The sequence below is a fragment of the Dermacentor silvarum genome, chromosome 8, assembly GCF_013339745.2.
Source record: "Dermacentor silvarum isolate Dsil-2018 chromosome 8, BIME_Dsil_1.4, whole genome shotgun sequence".
NCBI classification, from domain to species: domain Eukaryota; kingdom Metazoa; phylum Arthropoda; class Arachnida; order Ixodida; family Ixodidae; genus Dermacentor; species Dermacentor silvarum.
In genome coordinates, this window is record NC_051161.1 from 115,278,860 (window position 1) to 115,303,267 (window position 24,408).

The 24,408-nt window shown below is 46.5% G+C and overlaps 1 pseudogene; it reads right to left on the minus strand.

Annotated features, from left to right (window-relative positions):
- Positions 1-670: 670 nt before the first annotated feature.
- The window catches only part of LOC125947706 (uncharacterized), a 68,147-nt pseudogene continuing 44,409 nt past the window's right edge, over positions 671-24,408 (minus strand).

The window sequence follows — 24,408 nt, forward strand, 5'->3', positions numbered from 1 at the left end:
GAGTGCAACGCTTTAGCGTTACAAATGTTTATGCTACCTCAATTTTAACCAGATGGAACACGAAATTAGAGGGCGGCAGCACAGGTTGTAGAAGTTACACACATATGACGCTCAACGAGAGTGCCAATGACTGCTTACTCCTACATTAAGAGTATCAAATGCGTTTTATAAACTCCAAAAAATTAGAGGACGCTTAAGCTTCGCCTTTAAGAGTAGAACGCGATAGCATTATCGGGACCCATTCACATCCGGTAAATAGACTTCATTCACTGCAACACTGAACGTGGGAAAGCCTGGTTACAAAGACCAAGCTTACACCGATCCCCTAAAGTCGGCTTCACTTTTAAAAAGAAATGCATTGCTGGAAAGACGTTTTTCCAGGGGCAATATAAGTGGTATTTTATTAAACTGTGAGGGCCCTAGCAACTTTTCTATTATTCTATTAATTGTTTGCTATCCAAAACGAATTAGCACGCGAAGTCCTAATTTGACCTGCCCAGGATACGAGCGCCATCTGGATATCACTCACAAATAAAGCAAACGAGCGCGCGGTTGTAGGTCTGGTTAAAAAGCTGGAAAAGAGGTTTGTGTTTGAGTTTCCTCGTAGCAGTATTAGAGAGAGAGAGAAATAACTTTAATGGGTCCAGCGGTTTGGGGACTAGGCCCCCGCCTAAACGGCGGCCAGAAGCCCTTGGGCCCTGGCGGCTTCTTCAGCCAGCTGGACGGCCCAGAGTTGTACTTCCGGGTCAGAACTGAGTAGTACGGCCTCCCACTGCTCCTCATTAACTATTTTGCGGCCCTGTTGAGTCACCTGAGGGCAAGCAAACAGGATGTGTCTCAGATCCGCCCGTCATTCACATAACCGACATTTACCCTCATATTTATCTGGATAATACCGGCTGTAGGCCACGGGATTCGGATAGGTGTTGGTTTGAAGGAGGCGCCAGGCCACCGTCTGCGGCTTACTGAGTGTTGGGTGGGCGGATGGATACCGAACCCTCGCCAGTCTATAATATTTGGTGATTTCATTGTAACTAACCATGCGCTCCTCTCTCATCTCTGGGTGAGGCTGCTCTCTGGCTCGGTTAGTGAGTTCTCGAGCCAATGTCTGAGCCGCCTCGTTCCCAGGAAGGGAGGCATGCGCAGGTGTCCAGATAATTTGTATGTGTCTGTAGCCTTTCAAATTGGTTAAAATCTTAATCGCCTCCGGCGATACTCGCCCTCTTAAGAAATTTCGCACTGCTGCTTTTGAGTCACTAAATATGTGTCTGGCCGACGAGGAAGCTATCGCCAATGCGATGGCTGATTCCTCTGCCGTTTCTACGCTGTGCGTTCGTAGTAAGCCGCCAGCTGTCATCTTTCCTTCTTTATCAATGATTACGACAGACATTTTTTGCTCATTTTGGATATTTCGCGGCGTCTACGTAGACCACGTCCTCGATGTTTGCGTATTTATTTCTGAGGGCCTTTTCCCTCTCCACACGCCTTCCCGCGTCGTTCTCCGGGTGCATGTTTCTGGGAATCGGTAGAACCTTTATCCTTCCGCGTATTTCTCGCGGTATATCCATCTTTATTCCCTGTTGCGTTGCATAGCCTATATGGAGGCAATCAAGTATCGTCCTGCCCGTAGCAGTCTGAGCTAGTCTCTCGTATTGGGCTGTTTTGTGCGCTTATATTAATTCATCTAGGGTATTGTGTACACCTAAGGCAAGTAGTCTTTCCGTAGGTGTACTGACTGGTATTCCAAGCGCTTGTTTATATACTTTCCTTATCAAGGCTTCAATTTTTGCTTTTTCTGCCATGAGGAGGTTCCGATAAGGAGTCACATATACTATTCGGCTAATAGCAAAAGCCTGTACTAACTTAATTAGGTTGCCTTCCTTCATCCCGCTGTGTCGGTTTGCAATTCTTGCGACCAGGCGCATTGTTTGTTGCGTCCCTCTTTCTAAAGCCTTTATCGTTTCATTATTTCGCCTGTTTGCTTGTATCCGTATGCCTAGTACCCGAATACTGTCAACTGCTGGTATTTGTTGGCCCCCCGCGCTTATTCGTATTTGGGATATGCTGTTGTCTTTACGGCTTCTTCTTTGTGGGTGGTAAATCAAGAGTTGCGACTTCTGTGGTGAACACTGAAGGCCCCTACTGGCAACATATTCCTCTACTCTGCGTGTTGCTTCTTGGAGGGCAGCCTCGATGTATCCGTCGCTGCCCCCTGTGACCCACAGCGTGATATCGTCAGCGTATAAACTATGATGTAGCCCTTCCACTGTGTTCAACTTCTCCGGGAGGCCGATCATGGCCACGTTGAAGAGTAGTGGCGAGAGAACCGATCCCTGTGATGTTCCTCGGCTCCCTAGTCTTATATTGTCCAAATGTATGTCTCCGATCGTAATTCGGGCCTTTCTGTTTAATAGGAAGTCTCTAATGTATTCGTAGGCCCGTTTCCCAACTCCTAATCCTTGGAGGTTTCCTAAAATAGCTTCATGTGTAATGTTGTCAAAAGCTTTTGCAAGATCTAGGCCTAATATGGCTTTGTTGTCTCTTGTTTTTGAGGCTGTGTCTATAATTTGGTGTTGGATTTGAAGCATGATATCTTGTGTGGAAAGTTTACATCGAAAGCCTATCATCGTGTGCGGGAAGAGGTTATTGTCGTCCATGTATCTTACTAGACGCGTGAGTATCACGTGTTCCATTGATTTTCCCGCACACGATGTTAATGATATTGGTCTTAGATTTTGTAACTTCAGCATTTTTGCTTTTTTAGGGATCATGACTATATGCGCTGTTTTCCACAGTTGAGGTATAGCCCCCTTCTCCCAGCAGTCGTTCATGTATTGGGTTCTCGCCTTTATAGAGGGATCATCGAGATTCCGTAGCATTTTGTTGCTGATACCATCGGGACCCGGGGCGGATTTCGGGCGCAGGTCCTGCAGCGCCTGTCTAACTTCTGCTTCCGTAATAGGCATGTCCGATTCAAGGTTTTCCTCTCCAGTATATATTGCGGTAAGGGAGTCTGCGTTAGGTCGCCTATATATAGTGATTGGACTTCTTGCAGTAATTCTGTTTCTGTACCGGCATATTGGTGGGTCAGCTTATTGATGTTGTGCCTTTGTGCAATTTTGCCATTTTCAGGGTCAATCAAGTGCCGTAGGATATTCCATGTTCTTGCCGAGTTTACTTCTCTCTGCATTCTGTTACACGTAGCTTCCCAGTTTTGCCGCGTCAATCTGTTTGTGAGTTTCTCGATTTCCCTGTCTAGTTCGGCCATTTTCCGTCTAAGATTTCTATTGAGCCGTTTCCGTTTCCATCGTGTTGCTATGCTGTTCCGTGCTTCCCATAAGTGTTGCAATTTTGCATCTGCTTGTTCTAGCCCAGCCTCGTCTGGTATATTCTTTGTGGCCCTCTTTACACTATTGAGGAGTTTCTGTGTCCAGACCTCAAAATCCTCAATTGTGTCGCCATTTTAGTTTGTTTCCTCCGCCCGTATTTTTCGGAAAAGGTCCCATTCTACCATGGTGAGGGATTTTCCTTTCCTTTGCGGGGGGCCGGCCTTTATTACTGTCCCAAGAATGTAATGGTCACTCCCAAGATTTTCCTGGGTGTTTGTCCAGTGGGCATCAGGCATGTTTTTGATAAATGTTATATCTGGCGTAGTATCGATGCTGACGCTATTGCCTATTCTCGTGGGTGCTTGTGGGTCCGTTACTAAGGTAAGGTGGGCTCTTTGCGCTTCAAGACATAGAATCCTGCCTTTCGCGGTGTCGTGTTTTTGTACCCCCAGCACTGGTGTGGAGCATTAAAGTCTCCGAGTATTACCACTGCCTGACGATTGGCTGTAGTTAGTGTTTGTGTAATTAACTCTCCAAACCTCATCTTGTTGCTTCTAGGGCTCCTATAAACAATTAGTACGAATAAACTTCCCTGATGTTGTCGTTTAGGGATTATCTCGACCAGGACGTGGTCCACGTTTAAAACCCCTGTATCATGCGTTAATACCGCTAAATTTCTGTTCACTAGAGTTGAGACGGGCGTTTTTACTCGCTCGAAGTACCATACGTTTTATATCCGGACAGTTTGGCTGGTCCTACCGTTTCCTGCAGAGAAATGATGTCTGGCGCCTCCTTGTTATTTACGAACTGCTGAAGGTTACTATGTTTCTGACGGTACCCCCTGCAGTTCCACTGCCAAATTTTGTAATGATGACGTGACGCCATGTTTACTGGGAACTAGTTCCCCGGGGGCTCTAGTGACGTCGGTCCCCGCAGGCCTATCGTAGGGTTTGTGGATTTTTATCGGTCCTATTCCCGTCGAGCGTCCACTTTTGTGCATGTTCTCAAGCACTGTAACCCGAGAATCGATTCCTTCAATAATCTGCTGCACTTTTTCTAGTGGTACTTGTATGCCTACATACTGTTTTTGTACGGTTTCGGCCAGTTTGGTTATCATGCTCTCGATCTTTTCAATTCAATCAGTTATATCATCTGTGCTAGATTCCTCAGTATTTTTCCTCTTTGCTGGAGGTGCTCCTGTTGTGCATTTTGCTGGTTCTCCTCCCAAAGTTGTCGGGGGATTGGCCTCTTGCCCTTTGTTTTGACGAAGTTCCTTATTTTCTATGCGGAGGCGCCGGATTTCCTCTCTCTGTGTCGCGTTTTCACGATTGACCCCCTCGAGTGTTTTCCTAATATCATAGATTTCTTTTTCTAGAGCGGATCTATTCCCGTCCCTCTGAGCAGAGGAGACCGTATCTGCCCAGCTCACCTTTACACCTTCGTCTGCTGGCGTTCCTCTGGTGCTGCTGATCGCCTTTTCTGGTGACGCCTGTCTCCTCGTCCTCGCTGGGGACCGGGACTGGGTTCTTGATGGAGACCCTGACTGGTGATGTCCTCTGTGTTTCCCTTCCGGAGAGAGAAGTCTTGGGAAGGAGCTGGAACGGCTTCTCCTTCTAATTTCCCTCGTCGGCGTCGCGTTGTCTTGTCTTGTACGGAGGGTTTCTTGGCTGGAGCGGTTCCCTTGGTGGTCCGATTTGGTGGGTGTGGAGTCGTCCCTCGGTTGCTTGGTCCCTTGTTGTTCATGCTGCACACGCTCCCAGTACCTTTTTTTCAGTAGGTACGGTGTTTTTAACCACTTGCGGCACTGTTTGTCCCCTGTAAGGTGTCCCTTTCCACACAAAGAGCATCTCGAATCACATTGGTGGTCCTCGGTGGGATTCAGCATTCTGCAGCCTTTACAGTGCTTGGTAATGGGTGCCGGGCAGACGTCCGCTCGGTATCCTAGGCGACCGCATGTAGTGCACAGCTCGTGTTTCTTTCGGTACAACACACAGCGGTATTCCGCGCCTCTATTAGTACACGTAGTGCGGCACGTAAGTGCCTTCGAACACTATCACTAGAGAGTCCGTTCGGCCCATGCGTCTCGCATGGAGAATTGTCGGATTTCTTCGATTTACAAGACTCTCCTCCATGTCTTCTGGTGCATCGTAGTCCGGGATTCCCCTTATAACACCTTTGGATGTGTTGTCAGGTGCCGTGACATACGCGGCTGCTCCAAAGACGCCTGTTCCAATCCGGATCTCTTTTAGTTGACTGTAACGCTTCGCTTTTTCCAGCTCCGGTGTGCTCATGATGAAAGTGTTTTGCTTTGAGTTCACTCGAATAATATCTGCTGCACGCAGAACGCCGTCTTTTATAATCGCAGAGCTCTGCATCGTGTCATAACCTCCTCTCGGACGAATGACTACCTTGTAGTCCTCCTCTGCTAGCTGTGGCTGTCGTGGAGCCGGCGTTCCGTGCTTGCGCCAGCTGTTGCGTCTCGTTGCCAGCCGATGCGTCTCGTCGGCGTTCCTTAAGCTGTCGCCGATACTCGAGCGTTCCTTAGTCCTAGATTTTTGGCGGGTGTGTGCCGCCATCCATCCTGGATCCTCGTATTCTTCAGGGGAGATTGTCTCTCCCTCCACTCCGACGACGTCCATGTCCTCTGCCGGTGTTGGCCCTTGGCGCAGCGGGGCCCGGTCTCCACTCAGGCCAGGGTGTGGGAGACCCGCCGGTGCAGCGGGTCGGTGTCGTCGTATGCCAGGTAAGGGTTAGCTGGGCCGCCGGCGTGGCGGCTCAAGAAAGTCGTTACTGTGCCCCATAGAGGAGCCCTCCTGCCAAAAACTTGTCGTTCTCCGAAGGCAGTGATGTTCCGACGTCTCTCTTCGTCCAAGTACGGTTTAGAGTCTTGAATTTTCGCTCACAATCATGGAAAATTTACGGAGCCCATGGATAGCACGGCTTCTCAGCTCGGCCCCCAAGCGGTGATCCCATAGCAGTATTAGGTTTTCTCGTACATTTAAATTACAATCCGACGCCCAATGGGAAACAATCCGACGGCGAATCCGACGCCGAATGGTAAAGTCGTACGTTACCATTCGTGAGACAGCTAAAAAAGCAGACACCAGGAGAAACAATTGCTTGACTCGTTTGCTCAGCGTAAAATATCGGTAGTTTTCGCTGACTGATTTTAATGACCCGAATCTGAACAGGGGGCAATGGGGGATGCCGTAGTCAAGGGCACGGAATAATCTTGATCTAGGGTTTCCTAATGTTCATTAGAACGTAAAGATGCACGTGACTGTAGTTTGTCGTAAAAAAAGCGACCGTAATAGCTCGGTTTCAACACCTGACCTCCTGCAAAGCAGCGGACCATTATAGATACTGAGACAACGCGATGAGTTTCCTGAGTTTTAAATCGGTCGTGTACATCGGTCTATATTCGGTTTCCATAACGGCTTCACCAATCCTTATCTATAGGAGGCAAGGGCGCGGCATAACGTGCCGCGTGCATAATGAAGTAAATGACTTCGGACGTCTTCCTTTAATGCGAGGGTGCGAAAAGAACGGAACTATTCCAGGTTGTTCAAACTAATGCGCCTAACTTGAAGCCCTGCAGTGAAGCAGTCTTTGAACATTGAAAAGTTACACATGATTTTCTGCATTTACTCCGGTCGCTTACCAAGCCCTCAGAAAAGGTGTTCGACTGAAATGTACCAAATTTTCTTTTCAACACCACTAACTTACACCCTCTCACACGGCACATGTAATGCCATTTGCAGTAAATTACATTCGTATCGAATGTTATTGCGGTCTTTCGTTCCCAGTCTACAGGGGTAAAAAAATGGCATACGCAATTGATGGCGATGTTTATCGGCAGGCTGCTATAATAACGAAATCTTACAAATCGTGATTCTTGTTAACATATTTTCACTATATTGTTGGCAATACAATAGTAAACATTGCAATGTCATTTGAAAATATATTGTATGTCGTTTTAACTTACCGGTTTCGTTTTTTTTTCCAAGCCCCTGTCGTCGAGATTACAGAATTCGCGCGTGCATGAATTCGGGAAACTCATTCATTGGACGAATGCCATTAGCTGTGAATGTCATTCTCTATGCGCGAGTAGAAGCAACAAAAATGGCATTGACACGTAATCCCATTCGCTGCAGATGACATTACATGTGCCGTGTGACAGGGTTATTACTTTGTTCACAGGAGCCTCCCTGAGTAAACTGACGTCAATCCAAGCAACTGCTGACGTGATTTTACTTTTTGCGGCGTCGGCCATTTTCATCACAGCGCGGGTTTTCCAAAGGCACCACCAAGGGCACCGCCAATATAGCCACCTAAGGCTTTCGCCTTAGAAAAACACATTTCTGTGACGGTGAACATAACGTGACCGGACATCTCCACGCAAATGCGCCAATGGACTCGTAAACTGAAGCCAAGCGAGATTAAGGACGTCAATCGGCTGCATATCCTGAAAGATGCGCCCATCATCCCCATTTAACAAGCTTACATTACTCTTTGAGATTAAGCTTTCGAGAACGGAAGCGACAAAAGGCCATTTCTGCTATTATAAGACGCCCGGTGAAGCAGCGCGACAATTCCATCGGCCAAAAAGTTGAACGCGAATAAGATAAACGCAAGGGGAGGGGGGGGGGGGAGAGGCCGCTCTAAACAATTCGTTTGGATATGTGTGCGATGTGTGTGAAAGACTGTAGCACATGAAGGACTTGACACCGGTAAATAGTGCCATGGGCGAATCGTTGAGTTTAGCGGCGCCGCTTGAGCGGGGTGAAACCTTGGCGCGGGTTTGTACAACGGGCAGAAACTTTCTCGTTAAGCTGAAGATTCCACTCTTCAGCGTTACAAATGGTTATCGTTACCCGCCCATGTCTCCAGGTGTACCGCTTCTGAACGATGTGGCCGATTTAGCTCACGCTACGTATATCCTGGCATAGCTGAGCTGAGCCACTGCTAATTTTTTTTCCGGATGGTTCGACGGGTACGAGGGAAGGTTCGGGAACACTTTCGGCACCGCACCCTCGGCAAGTGTCCACTTGCCTCGTGGCACCTCAACCGTCTATCTGTTGATAATATGCACATAACACTTTAAGATGTCCTGCTCACGAAAGTGTAAATCAGACACCTTGGATTTCGCAGAGAGACGGCATGAGGAATCGCTATGTTGAGCGTCGTGCGAAGTGTCGCATTGCTGGGAGCACAGAAGTGGAGCGCCGAACTGTCGACATCGTTCGATAGCCGCATGTGCAGCCAGGAAGGCAGCACGTCGGCATCGTCTGCTAATATCCTTAACAAACGCGGCGAAGGCTTCACTTTCGCGGATGACATGCTTCCTGAAATCCGCCATCAACAGCCAACCACAGCATACACCAACGCTGCAGCACGTGTTTCGTCCAGACAGTCCGTGGAGCCGGTAAGTGGGGATGTGAAGCTGGTTGCGACGGCAGCGCCATGTAGTCGCTGGTGAGTTGCGGTTCCAAGCAACGTCGCCGAGTTTGATACCTGAAGCTAGTCTAGTAACGTTGGTTCGGGGTGAATGTTTCTGGGTAACGGGGGCATACTGATGCGTTCTCTGGTTTCTCTTGGGGCTGTAGAAGGGTACGCATTTAGGCCGGTTTGTTCGTGATCACGAGAAGACGAAACAGTGCTGAAGAACAGGACGAAGGGAGAGCACATACACGGGCTCTGCGAAGAAAAAGAGCCCGATGTAGCAGAAATGAACTGTAGAAGGGTACGCACTTGGGCTGGTTCGTTTATGTTTACGAGAATACGAAACAGCGCTTAACAACAGGACGAAGGGAGAGCACAGAGACGGGTGCTTATCCCTGCTTTGCCCAGCGTACGTGATACCGAGCTTGTGCAGGATGTGTCTTCCCGTGCTGCTTTGCGTGAGTCTTTCGTATTGTGCGACTGTGTGACACTCGATGAGTTCGTCAAGCGTGTTGTTCCTTCTAATGCTTCGAACTTCTCGTTAGACGTCGTTATAGGGAGGCCGAGGGCGTGTTTACTAGCTTTCTTATGACGCATTCTATCTTCTGTTTTTCCGCCACGTGTAACTTGAGGTCACATGTACTATACGGTCGACGACAAAGGCTTGGATGAGCTGCACTAGGTTCTGTTCTTTCATAGCGTAGTTCTCGTTAGCGATTCTTCGAATCAACCTTAGGTTTGTTGGGTTCTGTTGTCCAGTATCCTTATTGCTTCTTCGTTATGTCCGTTCTCAGATATTCAGAGTCCCAGTGCTCTTAGGTGTTGTATCTGGGGAATTGGGTGACCCCCTGCAGAGAGTGTGACGTTGGGTCGTTCTTGATTGCGCTTGCGTCCTCTGCTTGCAGGTATGTAGAGTCCGTGAAATTTTACAACACGCTCCCATTTATGGGAGGGAATTTTAGGCCCTTGTTCTCCACGTAAATATCAAGCGTATTGACTGCTTGCTGTAAAATCTCTTCGATGTGGCCATTCCTTCCTCCCGTCACACATAGGGTTATGTCGCCCGCATGCATAATGTGCCGAAGTCCTTCGATGCGTTGCAGCTCTGCGAGCAGGCCGAACATTGTCATGTTAAATAGGAAAGGCGAAAATACAGAACCTTGTGGTGTTCCCTTGTTGTCTAGTTCTCACGGTTACCGAGGATATCTTTCAGGTAGTCGTATGCTCTCTGGCTTAGGTGGAAGTTTTGCAACTTGCGCAATATGGCCCCGTGGGTGACGTTATCAAATACTGCGACGTAGCGTTTACACGAACGAAGAAGCCCGAAGACGCGGCGGACCGATCACACTCGAGGCGCAGGTCAGTCTCAAGATGAGTCCCCACAAGCGATGAAGATGACGAAGCTGATGAGATGATGAACATGTGCAGCCAATGAAGAAGTCACTAAGAAATGGCCGCACTAATTTCCCCCGCGTGCGAGCGGCCAGCCGGGCCGCAACTTATGGGGACGGCGAACGCCTGCTGAAAGGCTTCATGCGAGAGACGTGGACAATCTCGGCAGCGCGACAGCGGTGGTCAGTTGGAACCACAATAGGTTGGACGAGATAATTAACGGGAGAAGTCTGCTCTAAGACTCTGTATGGGCCTATGAACCGTTACTGAAACTTTTCGCATAAGCCAGGAGTGTGAACTGGTGTCCGGTGTAGCACTTCATCGCCCGGGCGGAAAAACACTGCGCAGTGGGATGCGTCATAGAGGTTCTTGCGGTCATGTTGCCTTGCTTCAGTGTTGATGCGGGCGAGCTGGCGACGGTGGAGGAGGCGTGATATATATTGTTCACAAGAGGATGCAGCTAGAGTGACCGGGGCGGAGAAGAAAGAGACGTCAAGGAAAGAAGAGCGCGAACGGCCATATACGAGGTAGAATTGCGAGTAACCAGTTGTGCGTCGTACGGCGGTATTGTACGCGAAAGTGACGAATGGCAAAATTGCGTCCCAGTTTGTGTGGTCTGGTTGAATGGACATGGCTATCATGTCGTAGAGCGTGCGATGAAAGCGCTCAGGGTGGTAACTGGAGGTTGTCCTGTGGGTGGTGCCGGAGGCTCGGAACAATTTGTCTACAATTTGTGAAAGGAAAGCCTTTCCACGGTCGCTAAGGATGACACGAGGAGTACCGTGACGCAGGAATAATGCTTGAAGTATAAACGCAGCCACTTCAAAAGCCGACGCCGAAGTCACGCAAGTTGTTTCGGCGTAACGTGTCAAGTGGTCGACGGCTGTCACTATCCATCGATTGCCGGTGATAGTCGTGGGAAGGGGACCATACAGGTCAATGCCAACGACCTCGAATGGTGCCGACGGATACGGGACTGGTTGGAGCTCTCCACTTCGACCAGATGTTGGTAGCTTTCGAAGCTGGAAAATGGCGCAGGAAGCGACGTACCGCGCTACACTTGTGGATAAGCCAGGCCAGTAGAAGCGACCTTTGATGCGGTCGCACGTTTTCTGGAAACCAAGGTGACCAGGAGTCATGTCGTCGTGATAGGCATTAAGGACATGCGCGCGAAGAGAGCGAGGTAGAACAGGCACCCAGCGTTGACCGTCAGGGGGATAGTTAGGGCGGTACAGGGCGCAGTTGTCGAGCTTGAATTGCGTCAGCTGTCGACGAAGGCGGGCGTAGGGCGGGCGCGAGGTTCCCTGAAGGCGGTCTATGATGCGTCGACAGTAGGAGTCAGCGAGTTGCTGAGATATGAGCGATCCATGGTCATCAGAAGGAGTCTGGTCAATAGCGGTTAATGAAAACACATGCGGGGAAGGACGGTCCGAAAGCTTGTCGCGGAAGGTAGGAGCGGAACCATGGCATGGCGTCGTAGGAAGGGGGCAGCGAGAAAACGCATCTGCGTCCTGATGCTTTTTACCACACTTGTAGATTATAGTGAAGTCGTATTCTTGAAGACGGATAATCCAGAGACCGAGGCGTCCAGACAAGTTCTTGACCATGGAAAGCCAACATAAGGCATGGTGGTCCGTAACAATGGTAAAATGGCGGCCGTGAATATAAGGTCGAAACTTCTGTACCGACCAAACGACAGCGGGGCACTCCTTCTCGGTGATGGTATAATTATTCTCGGTGTGCGTCAGTCCGCGGCTTGCGTAAGCGACGACCCTCTCACGTGAAGACTCATCTCGCTGTAGGAGAATACCACCGATGCCATGACCACTAGCGTCCGTATGTAGGAGTGTGGGTGCGGTTTCATCGAAATGGCGAAGTACTGGTTCAGATGTGAGGGAGTTTTTCAGATGGGTGAACGCTGATTCACATTCGAGAGACCACTCAAAGAGAACACCAGACACGTGGAATTTGTGCAACGGGACAGCTATTGAGGCGAAGTCACGTATGAAGCAGCGAAAATAAGAAGCTAGGCCAACGAAACTGCGCAAATCTTTGGTCCGTTCGGGGCGACGGAAGTGAAGAACCTCTGAAACCTTATCGGGATCAGGACGAATGCCGTCCTTGCTCACAATGTGACCCAAGACCTTACTTGTTTTGCTGGCAAAACGGCACTTTCTCGTGTTGAGCTGTAGGCCATGTTGGCAAGGCACGTGAGAACTTTGTCCAGTCGTTGCAGGTGTTGAGAGAAGGTGGAAGAGAAAACAACACTATCGTCGAGATAACACAAGCAAGTATTCCGCTTTAGGCCACGCAGAACGCTGTCAATCATGCACTCGAATGTTGCGGGTGCTTTGCAGAGGCCGAATGGCATTACATTGAGCTCGAAGAACCCATCTGGTGTTGAAAGCGCTGTTTTTACGCATAGGGACACTGGTCCTGTGAATTTAAGCAAAGCCCCCGCTGAAAATACTGGTATTTTCAGAGCCCTTTTTCGCAGGGGAGCTGATGGTGGAGATACATATCTGAAGAACCATTTTCAAAGTTGCCCCAGTAATGCCTCGTTTTTAAGCCCACATGTACAACACAAAATTATAGAAATTTGTGGTGGAGAAGTTATCACAGAAAGACTAGATGCAAAAGTAAACACTGCAGGCTGCTTGTCCGTACTTGCTGACGAAACGACGTATATTGCTGGAATCAAATAGTTTACTGTTTGTTCAAGGTACCTAAACAAGGATGCCAATGACATCAAACAAATGTTTTTATGTTTTAGCACCGGAATAGATGCCCTCTCTCATTGCGACTGCAGGTTCTATATAAATGTGTACAAACTGCTGAAGATTCTAGTCGCCCTTCCATTGACCAATGCCAGCGCAAAGATAATATTTTCAAACGTGAGATAGCTAAAAAACTGCTTGCGCTCTACAATGTCTGAGGAACGCATGGTTAGGCTGGCGCTTCTCTGTGTCAAGTGAACTTCTCCTCCGAGTGAATTTTTGTACTTTGGATAGCGAAGCCGCAGAAATAATGCAACCAAAACGCTCTGTTCCTTCAGGTCTATAAGCTCGTAATTATGAAAACGTATGACTGTTCATTAGCTTTTAAAACCACAGAAATTCTCGCCGTTTATTGTAACATTACCATCTTGATTAAAATTATCAAGCGAATACGAAAATTACGAGGACGTAAATAACCGATTTTGACCGACTTTGCTCATTGAAAGTCCGGCACACGCAGAGTTTCCCAACACACTCGGATATAGGGTAGTTCGACTTGCCGCATCATGTGTGGCTTTCGCTTGTCATTTTCTTTCCTTTTTAGCTACCTGCTTTTACTTCTTTTTTGAAACGAAGCAATACCCTTCGTTAATTTAGGGTGCAGAATAGTTGGTGCGGCTGTGCAGGCAGTTAAAATACACATTTTCCTACTGATTTCTGCATCTTCCTCTATTATTCCACCCATATAGAGCAGGATGGTCCAAGTACATATCACGATTTCTGCAATCATAGTTTTGTTCTTGACTGGATCGTCTGTCTCTATATGCGTAAAGTTTAGTATCTGTGACTGCGCGACATCTTTATTTGTCTTGTTTGACGCATTATACACAGTGACGTTTGCTTTGATACGTTTATTTATTGGAGACTTCTACGTATATTTAAATATCTTGTTGCGAGATGTTGTGTATACAAGCAGTGAACTTTGTTTCCAGCGACACTTTTCTTGGCCTTTATCAAGCTGTACCGTCGCATTTGTACATTCCATTCTATCTTCGCATTTAAAATGTATATTTTGCAGAACTCCTGCTTTTTATATGTACTCACTGTTGCGACTATAATTGCAGTGCAATTACTCACAATACACGGCCTGTAACAGCGGATCCTGCGAAATTCATTGCAACGAAGGACAGCATCATTGACCGTTGCATATATACAAAAATGTAAACAAGGTTCTCGACATAGATTCATCAAAATATTCGTCCTGAACTTGTTAATGTCATGGCCTTTACGTTTTTCATATATGCTGCATGCACTGATTCGCTGGTTGCGAACTGATATAGGTTTAAAGTTCACGTGATATGTTCTTTACTTAATAAATAGAAACGAAACGGGGAAACATTGATATCAGTTATTTCAGCCAGAATTTTGGGACATAGGAATATATCCATTTATTAAAAATACATATTTTACTTCTCATGACAGTGCGTCGCGTTCAATAATTCGTTTGCAGCATCTAATATACAATGGCATTGGCAATGGCAATGCAGTTACTGTTCATATATTTGATCCGTCGACAAATTCTCTAAGAATGAGGCCCAGCTGTAAGGTGAGACCCCCCCTTCAAACAACATTTAAGGCTACGCCACTTGCCTCGGAGTATGTTCCATGTTTTAGACATTCCGAACTGTCTGTCTATTAGAATGCACGTGGCTTCCCACTGCTGCTGCGATAGCCGATTCGCGTGGTCTCCTCTCTGTCGAGCGCGTCGATTCTCTTTCTTAGGCGCCGGTTGTGATTGTGACCTTTCCAGCGCTTTCGTAAACTTCGCTTTGCCTCCCACATGTGTAGGAGTTTGCTGTCCATTTCCTCCACGTCCATTTCTTCGGGAACGTTTTCGGTGGCTTTCTGCACGCTACGCTGGAGTGTCTTTGTCCACTTGTGTAAGCGTTCGATGGTTTCTGTCGCATCGTCCTCGCGGAGCTTACGAAAGACGACCCAGTCGGTTAGCGGTATTTACCTGTCTTTCTTTTTACGCGGGCCTGCTTGTAGCATTGTGTTCACAATGTAGTGATCGGTGCCAAAAGTTGCGTTCCTGTAAGCCCATTTCGGGTTGGCTATGTTCTTTATGAACGCCAGGTCCGTCGTAGTGTCTCTGTTGACGCTATGCACATTCTAGTGGGGTCCGGTGGGATAGTTATTAGCGTGAGCCTCTCGTGCTGCGCATAGTTCCACAGGTTGCGGCCTTCAACGTACTCGATGGTGTAACCCTAGGCCACGTGTGGTGCGTTAAAGTCGCATACGATAATCAGTGCTTCTCTGCCCACCACGTATAACGATTTGCGGCAAAGCGAGCCAAACTTTTTCTGTTGTCGTGGTGGGCTGTAAACTTTCAGCATGAATAGGCTTCCCTCCTTATTTCTGGTGGGTATGATTTCGAGTAGTACGTGGTCTATGTTTGGTACGCCGGTGAAATATTCTACAGCAGCTATGTTTCGGTGCATTAGTGTGGTTACTGTTGCTTTTGCATCTAAAATCCTATTGTAGTTGTATCATGATAATTTTGGAGTCCCCCCAGTTTCCTGTGGGGTGATTACGTCCAGTGCTTGCTTGGCTTTTACGAGTTGCTGCAGATTGCCCCTGTTACGGTGAAACCTACGACAAATCCAGTGCCAAATCGTGCATTCGTTACTCAGCGCCATGTTGGTTACTCGAGTTCTCCATGCAGCTGTTCTCAGCCACAGATGGTCTGCTGTACTGCTTGCTCTTTACCGGCCGCGCGCCTGCTGGTCAGGCGTCTTTCGACGCGTTTTCCAGCAGCGCTACTCTACCCTCGAGGACGTCGAACCGCTGCGACATTTCCACTAGCGTCTGAGTTATCTGCTGTTGTAGATCCGGGCGCATCTGGATTAATTGGTGTTGTAGACTTGCGAACATTTCCTGGAACATGCTTTTACTTCTCCGAGTGTACAGTCGCTTTGCTCGTCTACGTTTTCCTTCGCCCTTTGCTTATGCGGCGGCGTCTCTCCACTCATAGGCGTGGGTGCGGGCGTCGGCGGAGCTTGATTTGGTATTCACGCCCTACTAGCTGTGGGCGTGTTACAGGTTATCTCGGTCTTTTTTTGGATTCTTAAGTTTAGCGTTTTCCTCTTTAAGCGTTTTAAGTGCGAAGCATTTTATGGGCCCGGGCTGTTGGCATCGTCGCACGTCGCGCGTGATCAGTCGTGACCGCGCTCAAGAACAAGTGCTCAAAACAGGTCAAAACAAGTGCAGAATTGACCAAAACCGGTTCAAAATATACTAACATGATTCATATTAATTAAAAAAACAGGAACAATCAAACATTGATTGCATTAGTTAGCAGAAACTTGTTAAAATCGCTTCCTAAACGCCAGACTGTTACCAGCGCAGCGCAAGAGAGGACGCCACCACCCCACAAGCGCTGTATTGCTTCGCCCACCATCGCTGCTCTAGCACCAGCGCATCACTGCTTCGCACTTGCCCAGGATTCACGTCAGTGGAGTTTCATTAGCGCTGAATTTGAACTACAGAAGAGCATGATTTTTTATCTCCTCCCTTAGCGTCGCGTTTTATCGCGTTATTTCTTGTAACATCTGTCTGATCTGTGTTATTTCCTGTTCGAAGGCGGACCCCGCGCGTGTATGTGGAGCAGCAGTGCAAGAGACCGCGCCTACCCAGCTCAACTTTGTCCGGGTTCCTGCCTCTCCTCGGGTGGATCGATATCTTGGACGTGTCTTGGATCTCGATTGGGTTCTCGAACGGGTTCTAGACAGGGTCCTCGACCCGTCCCTGGGACTGAGCGGTACCCGACTATTCCCCCTCGTAGTTGTGTTCCACGTGTGTTTCGACTTCTGCATCTTCCCTTCATCGCTCCCAGTGCCTCCGCCGGACCAAAAACGGTATCTTGTATTTTGCCGTGCAGCGTGTGTCTCCCGTGATTTGACCTTGCTTGCATAGCTGACCTCTTGCTTCACACTTATGTTCTTGCATCGGCTTCGCCACGCCACATCCTCTACATACTTTTTCGTCTGGGTTGGGGCAGACGTTCTCTCTGTGTCCCAGCCTTCCGCGTTTCTATCAAATGTCAACATGCTTCCTGTAGAGCGAGCACCGGACGATGAGTGCTCCGTAATTCACGTATCTCAGCACGTGAAGCTCGTCGAAGAGTACGATTACATTGTCTGTGTTGCCCATCCTCTTCGCCTGCAATATGTTTTGGTTTCTTGCTGTTACTTGGCTGTCTATAAGATCTGAGCTTTCTTCTTTGAAATCGCTTATATGAGTCCCTTAGACGTGTAAACCGTTGTGGCTCTGTAGGCGCTGGCTTCGTGTGCGTGCTCTCCCACTCGTATCTTCGTAGTGGCTCAGTACCACCTGGCTCGCTCTTCGGAGATCGTGATCACGACTATGATATTTTGGTTGTAGTTTACGCATAAGCTCTATTCTTGCGCTGCTTCGTGGCCGACGCCAGCGGCGTTTCTCAGGCAGCAGTATATGCGTGCGTGCCTATGGTCCGAAACGTTGAGTCCTCCTTTGTAGCCTTCGGCCGGTAGATAAGGTAAAATTGGACGTATGCTTCGTTGACTTTTCCACTTGCTGTCCCCAGGCGCGCGCTTCGACGCAGCTTTGTCTCTTGGCACGTGTTTCGTCGGGCCTGATCTCACTCTGGATGTTTTCCTGATGTTTCTTCTGCGGATTTCACACCATCCCGCCTCGTTGTTAAAGTCCTCCTGTTGTATAACTTCTCCGCCCACGCGTTTGACCTCCATCGTTGCGCTAGACGTGCTGTCAAGGTGTTCCGGGGGGCCTCTGGGCATCCTCGTCGACGCTTTAGGCCTATAGCTCTCCTTCCCGCCTCGGCAGCGGCAGAGGCAATGGTCGATCGGCGTGGCGACTCAGAATTGTCGATGTAAGTGCCGAAAAAGTAGGCCCACCTTGTAAAAGTTGGTATCAAGGGGTTCCGCTGAACTTACTTCGCTGATTGGAGTAGATACTTTAGCCAAGTTCTGCGAAGTACTGCGGAGCGGACACGGCGTCTTTCTGTATGTCTGTCTCTCTCCCAAACATTGACTCATGCCCACAACAGGGGATCGGGCCAACGCAAATTAGATCGTGAGGTGCTCGCCGCGTGTGGATGAAGATTAGGATTTTCATACGATGCAGTGTACCCACAACGGCGAATTGGCCAAGAAGCGCACACGATGTGCATCCGCACTACGTGCCCTTCTTCTCCCATAATATGGAAGTAATAATTATGATAAGCACTCGGTGCTCCTCTCAAAGTGCGTGTTGGCACGATGTGTACCATCTGCTTCTTGGACAATCCCCCATTGTAGGTATGGATCATGGTACGCAAGTAATCAACATAGCTTTTACATGAATTAGGTGCAAATAAATTGAAGAATTGTAGGCTCAAAAGGAAATGCTAGGCGAAAGCGATATCCTATTCACCAAGACATACGCTACATCCAGAGAACAAAGACAATTATGGGAAAATTACTTTTGCTTAATATAAATTTATATATTAAGCAATATTTAATAAAACATAAATTTCAATTGCCCATTAAAAGCGTTGAACAGGCATGTTAACGAAATCTAATGTAGGGAAAATATAAATTGTTAGGCTAGAACACAATATTATATTTAAGCACAGTTCCTAGACACGATACTATGCAAAATAGCATCTTTGTAACTAGGTATGCAAGGTGGTATGATTTATTCAATTCGTCTTGTTAGTTTCAGTGTACTATGTGAGATCGGGTTCAACGTTATATCGGTAAGCGATGTGACCTATGTGCATTGTATTCAGTATACTAACTCTGTATTACTTCTCTTCCTTTTGTCTCATTTATTTGATATTGGCTGAGTTCCGTTTTGTTTCGAACTAGATTAACCATTTTCTATTACCCTGGTTGTATATATTATATTGCGTCGGTACATTGTGGGTTTGCACGCGATAATATGCGCTCTTCAAGCGGGGTAAACTATTTACTGAAAAATATACTACTCGGCAGGTCTGATACACTAACTGTTGGCATTTGCCTCATTCAATGGAAGTGCATGAATGTGGCAAGCGAGAATTTGCCCGATATTTCTCAGCCATTGCGTTTGTTAACAATGGTTTAGCGTGAAAAGCAGCAGAGTTTCGCCTATCTTTCTTCTACTCAGGTTACTTGCAAGAACTTAGCCTCTGCTTTCTTTTGTCTCCAGACTCAGGCTTGCGCAAATTTTTCGCTGTTTTGCTTGTCATTTGAAGCCACCAATGCAAACTCACCGCTTTGATTCTGCATATAGTCGCTGCATATGGTGTAGACTATAGTACGGAATAAAAAGCTATTTTGTTCGAATTATTTCTCTGTTCTCTGGCTTAGTAAAAATGGTTCAGTCCTAATCCCTGTTAAAGAACAAAGAACTTCTTTCGTGGTAGACCTTTGCAACGCTTGGCCAGAAAATCCATCATGTCTTTTTTATTATTCAGTAATGTGGGTACGCTCCATACCACAACACCATTTTAGTTCTTTTACTTCCGATGTGTGCGATAGCCATGACACTATTTCAGCCGAATTCCGCAAAGAAAATACCTTCCGAATGTGGTTATTTGTTATTTTACCTACCCGGACATTAACTGGTGCTCTTCATATGTATCTTTCGCTTCTCCGAGGAAATATTTGACGCCACTCTTGACATTTTCTAAGCAAAGCTAATCGACGCACACAACAGGTGCTAGCAGCCTAGCCACAAATCTAACGTCAAAACCCACGATTTCTAGCGCCCTTTCCTTTGATAGAGGGAAACAATACCGTGAACTTTACCAAAGCTATCCCACCATTTCGACGAACCCTTACTGCCAAATGCCGCTTTATTTACAAAAAGCCTACTGCACAGCTATTATTAGATATGTTGAGTCTTTCTGCCATACATTAATTTCTACTCTTTGGTTCAGTACTATCGATGAAAATCGAACCAGGATAAAAAAGAAATGCAGCGACTAACGCTTGGTCCTATCGTAATTACATATTAAAACCCTAGTACCATAGGTAACTGTGCACACTAAAAAATAAAAAGCGCTCGCTAAAAATAACAAAACTACTGAGATGCATGCGTCATGGTTAAAACGGCAACCTAGCGAAGCTGAATATTGTAGCTCTGTCGGTGTAGCAAAACAAAAGTTTCTCTCACATCACCTACTGGCATCATGACCCCTACCCTTTTATCACTAACAATAAAAAATGCTGGCTGGCGTTTATGACAAAATGAAACCGGAAATCCGACTGATAATATAAATGTAGCGAAGAATTCAACAATTGTTTACATACGTGTTTATTGAAGGAAGGTCACTCAAATTATCCTTTGTTGTTGACGTAAAATGTAGACATGAACCCTATCAAATTATATCTGGAAGACACCGCATTTGTAATAAACAACTCAATGTATCAATAAGGTATGGTGTTAATGGTATAAATACAAAAATCGCCGAACCAGCAATAGTTCCTAGAAGTTCAGTCATCTACCATAACTTCCAGAAATCATTTGCTACAGGCGCACTTTCGCACGATTGAGAAATTGGAAAGGTCATCCGTCATCCCTATACTGAAATGCATACATAAAATTCAATATTATATCAAACGGTGTATATCTTGACAAGCATTCCCTGCAAATATTTCTACACATCCTTGTATATAATATCGCGCAGAATTTAGAAAAAAACCTGTTATATCCTTAATAACGGGGTTTAGAAAAAGCATATCGTACAGACCGAAATACTAGAGTTCACCCACAATTTGTTTTCAAATATGGAAGATCACTCAGACTGACCGCATAAATATCTACTTCTCTAAAGCTGTGGACCGTGTTGCACCCTATATCCCGCTAGTCAGCTGCATGATGACTCTGAACGCAAAACACAAAACGTTAGGCATCAATCTGAACAAACCTACCCTTCATGCTACGCTCAAGGTATGTAAAACAAGTGCCTAAAAACAATGAAAATTCTTAAGATATTTTCACACATAGCAGGGTAGTGATAGGAAGTGTCCCACGATAGTATATTGGTGCCTCACGATTGCATGTTACGGGGTGTTCTGCAACTGTCTTCGGGGTCCGACGTTCTGCCACCGGAAACGAGTATCCTAACGGCCGACTATTCAGTATGGTCAGCTTCAAACACATTATAAAATGACAACTTCAGTTGCAAAATAAGGACATAGACTTTTAAAGTGCTGTAATCGATTTGTTGTTAAAAAAAAAACGTGAACATGGTACGGTTCTGTGCACATCTGAGCACACAGTCATTGACAATACTATGTAGCAGATGAATTCGCTACACTGTAGCAGCTAAATTTGGCATCTGTTCCATAGATGTACCTACCATGGAGTATGATTTACACTATCCCACTGATGCGATGACAGTGTTCCCTTGTGATGCAGACGGGCAGCTTCACCACTTGTTCAATACGGAAGTTCACTGTACGTTACTCCACGCCAGCTCATAGGTTTTGCCGCGTATCATTTGCAGCTATGCCGCTTCCCATCGTCGCAGCGACCTGCGACTCTGTTCATATTCTGCAACACGTGCTTTCCCTATATGTCACTTGTCGCCTATCTGTGCGCACAAATGTTTGGCGCCTGCCCGAGTTCATGTTGCCGACAATGACGTGTTAACGTAGTTTGCCAAGGTCGTCCTGAATAGGACGCTCTCGCTCCACAACTGCTCAATAAACTAGCATGCGTTGCCTCACAAGCACGTCACATTTCCATCCGCGTAAGCTATTTACATGCTGCATCACAACCTCCACCTCACAGCTTCTTCACGCTATTTACAAAAATCGCCATTGGAAATATGGCGCCTTTTTCTAGATTTAGCACTAGCACGCGCTTTTCACGGCACAACCTTTATTTGCAAAGTGTGGAGAGTTATTTTGTTGATGGGAGCTGTAATAAAACACAATAAAAGAGACTTCAACACTCAAGGAGTGGAAACTAAACCTTCAAGTGCGCGCCGTTTAGTAGCTAGGTGTTTAGAAACGTAGCTGAAGCTCTCAGGAATATTCATGTTCTATTCAGAGAAATGCTTCTATGGAAGTAGGCTTTCGCTGACATCTTCACCAAGAAGGGACACATTCGGTACACCAGCACCATATCCAAAATGAACAGCTGAACAGTTTCTAGATATACTATACGAGTTCAGAAACAATAACCATTTTATCGCGATGAGAAGTCATTCAAGATCTACAAAAACACAGGACAAATCGACGTGCGCAAGCACACACATCTAAGATTTACAAAAGGGGCCTTGAACAACCCCTCGGCCTTGGTGAAACAGCATAGCCCATGGGTAGTATACGCTACTGTGAACATCTCAGTCAAGTTTTCCTGTCGTACGCGGTGCGTGGAGCTCGCTAGCCGAGCGCGAAGTCACCTTTCTCTCAAACGCTCTCGTTTCAACAGAAGCCATGATCCTCACTCTCTTCTGTGTGCTCTATTACGTAATAAAGCATATTCCAATACGCGGCTGCTATTGGTCTGCTGTCGGCTACACCGCGGCCGCCGCGGGGTGCCGCAACGAGTCCACCTGCTCGTGTGGACAATCGCGTTTGGGTAACGTTTAGTGCATCGTATGCCCCAATATAGGAAGTCCTGGCACCTACGTTAACAACCAAAATGAAATTTGAACTGCGCGCCACGGTGACGTAGCCGTAGCCTTCGCAGGGCAAGGCATTGAACGAGGAAGGGGAGCATAGTGGAGGCCGTGTTTTATTTTTAATAACTCCGCTTCTGCTGAACGCACTAAGTACTTTTTGCAGCAAAGTACTTCTGAAATAGTATATTTTCACTTCACATGTCTTTATCCACTTCGATACAAACTGGTTCAGGGCCCCTTTGAGCTCTACAGCATACCGTAGCAACTGCGTAGTATGACAGGCACCCGAGACAAAAGGAATCAAATGTAAGCAATCAACGTAAATCCCCTTAATTACAAAATTCCCGGTAATATAAAAGCGTGTGTGCTTGTCTAGTGCTATGCCGATGCTCTTCAGTCACGAAATAGCCGTTCATCAAGCTGGAATCGTGCCACAATTGGAACCCTTTTATATCTAATCCGTGGTTCCTACTATAGTTCTTAAGCCATTACTACGCGATAAACTGGGGAACGACGCGGCGGGCAACGGTTTGGAACCTGAAATCTCTAAAATTCTAGGATGGACATTCGAGCTACTTTGTTGAAGATCACAATAAAATGGCGCTGCAAACAGCGGACGCAAAAAAAGCACGCAGATATAGCTGCAGAACAATTCCTTGTTTTATTATCACTTTATGGCAGTCGGTTTTTCTGTGCTTCCTCTTAACGAAGCAATAATGCTACCTTCGCCAATGTGATCATGTACCTCTTGCAAGAAAAAAAAACTGCGGTACAACGTTTATCCTAAGACTTTAAGATGGACATACTAGCTGGCTTTGCTGAAGGAAAGACGGCCTAATATGTTAACACCCACGATTTTATTTAGCCAATTTAGGTAATTAGAAAGTAAGCCTTGCCAGTTTCCTGGAAAGGCTAACCTTCGAAATACCTGCAAGAATATTTCGAAGCTCTCATCATTGACGATCCATTTATGACTAACAATCTGGAGGAAATTTATTCAAGTTTGTATGTAAAGCCCTACCAAGAATCAAAAAGCGCCTTCAATTGATATCAGATACTTTATTATTCGATTCCCTTCAACGAGAATATGTGCGGCATTAACGTTGCCAGTTGGCAAGTCAGGCACACTGCACTTTTGTTATGCAATAGGATTGTCAACCAGTGACTTCCTCCGGATGTAAAATTTTTATCTTGAGAACACTTTTGTCGCGTGAGAGGGTGATGCTTGGATTCAACAAGTGGGATACGCATATCGTCTTGTATCGCACCATCACTGAGCAGATTACACTTGGCTTGTTTTGACAGGGTGGCTCACACCATCATAAGCGACGTAAACAAAATCACAAGAGCGTTTCGTTACGTCTATAATCACTTATTGATATTACGTTGTAACAATGCTGACCTTGGCTTAACTCTGCAAATAACGGTTGCTGAGCTCTATCATTATTTAAAACCGGCCATTTTAATGACGATAGTGCCGTGCGTGAATGCTCCTTCGTGTTTCGTCGCGTGTGGAAGCGCTGTTTTAATTCTGACTTTACTACTAGCTTGCGGTATACTATACTAGCTATATAATTTCCTGGTGCAAAATTTACGGTGCTGCCCTGATATAACTAAAAATTACACAATAATAAAATGTAGCAAACATGTGTGAGCACTATGGCAAAATTAATGTGTCAAGAACAAAAAATTCCTGTGGCTTAAACCGAGCTTATTATAAACATTCTTTCTCATGTGTTCAAAAGCTTTACGTGAACACTTCACGGTATACGTTTCCCTGTGTACGTATAGAACATCTACATTACACAAGAGTACATTTTGTGGAAATAAGTGGCACCTTATGTGTCACGTAGATAGCATTGAAAGTGTT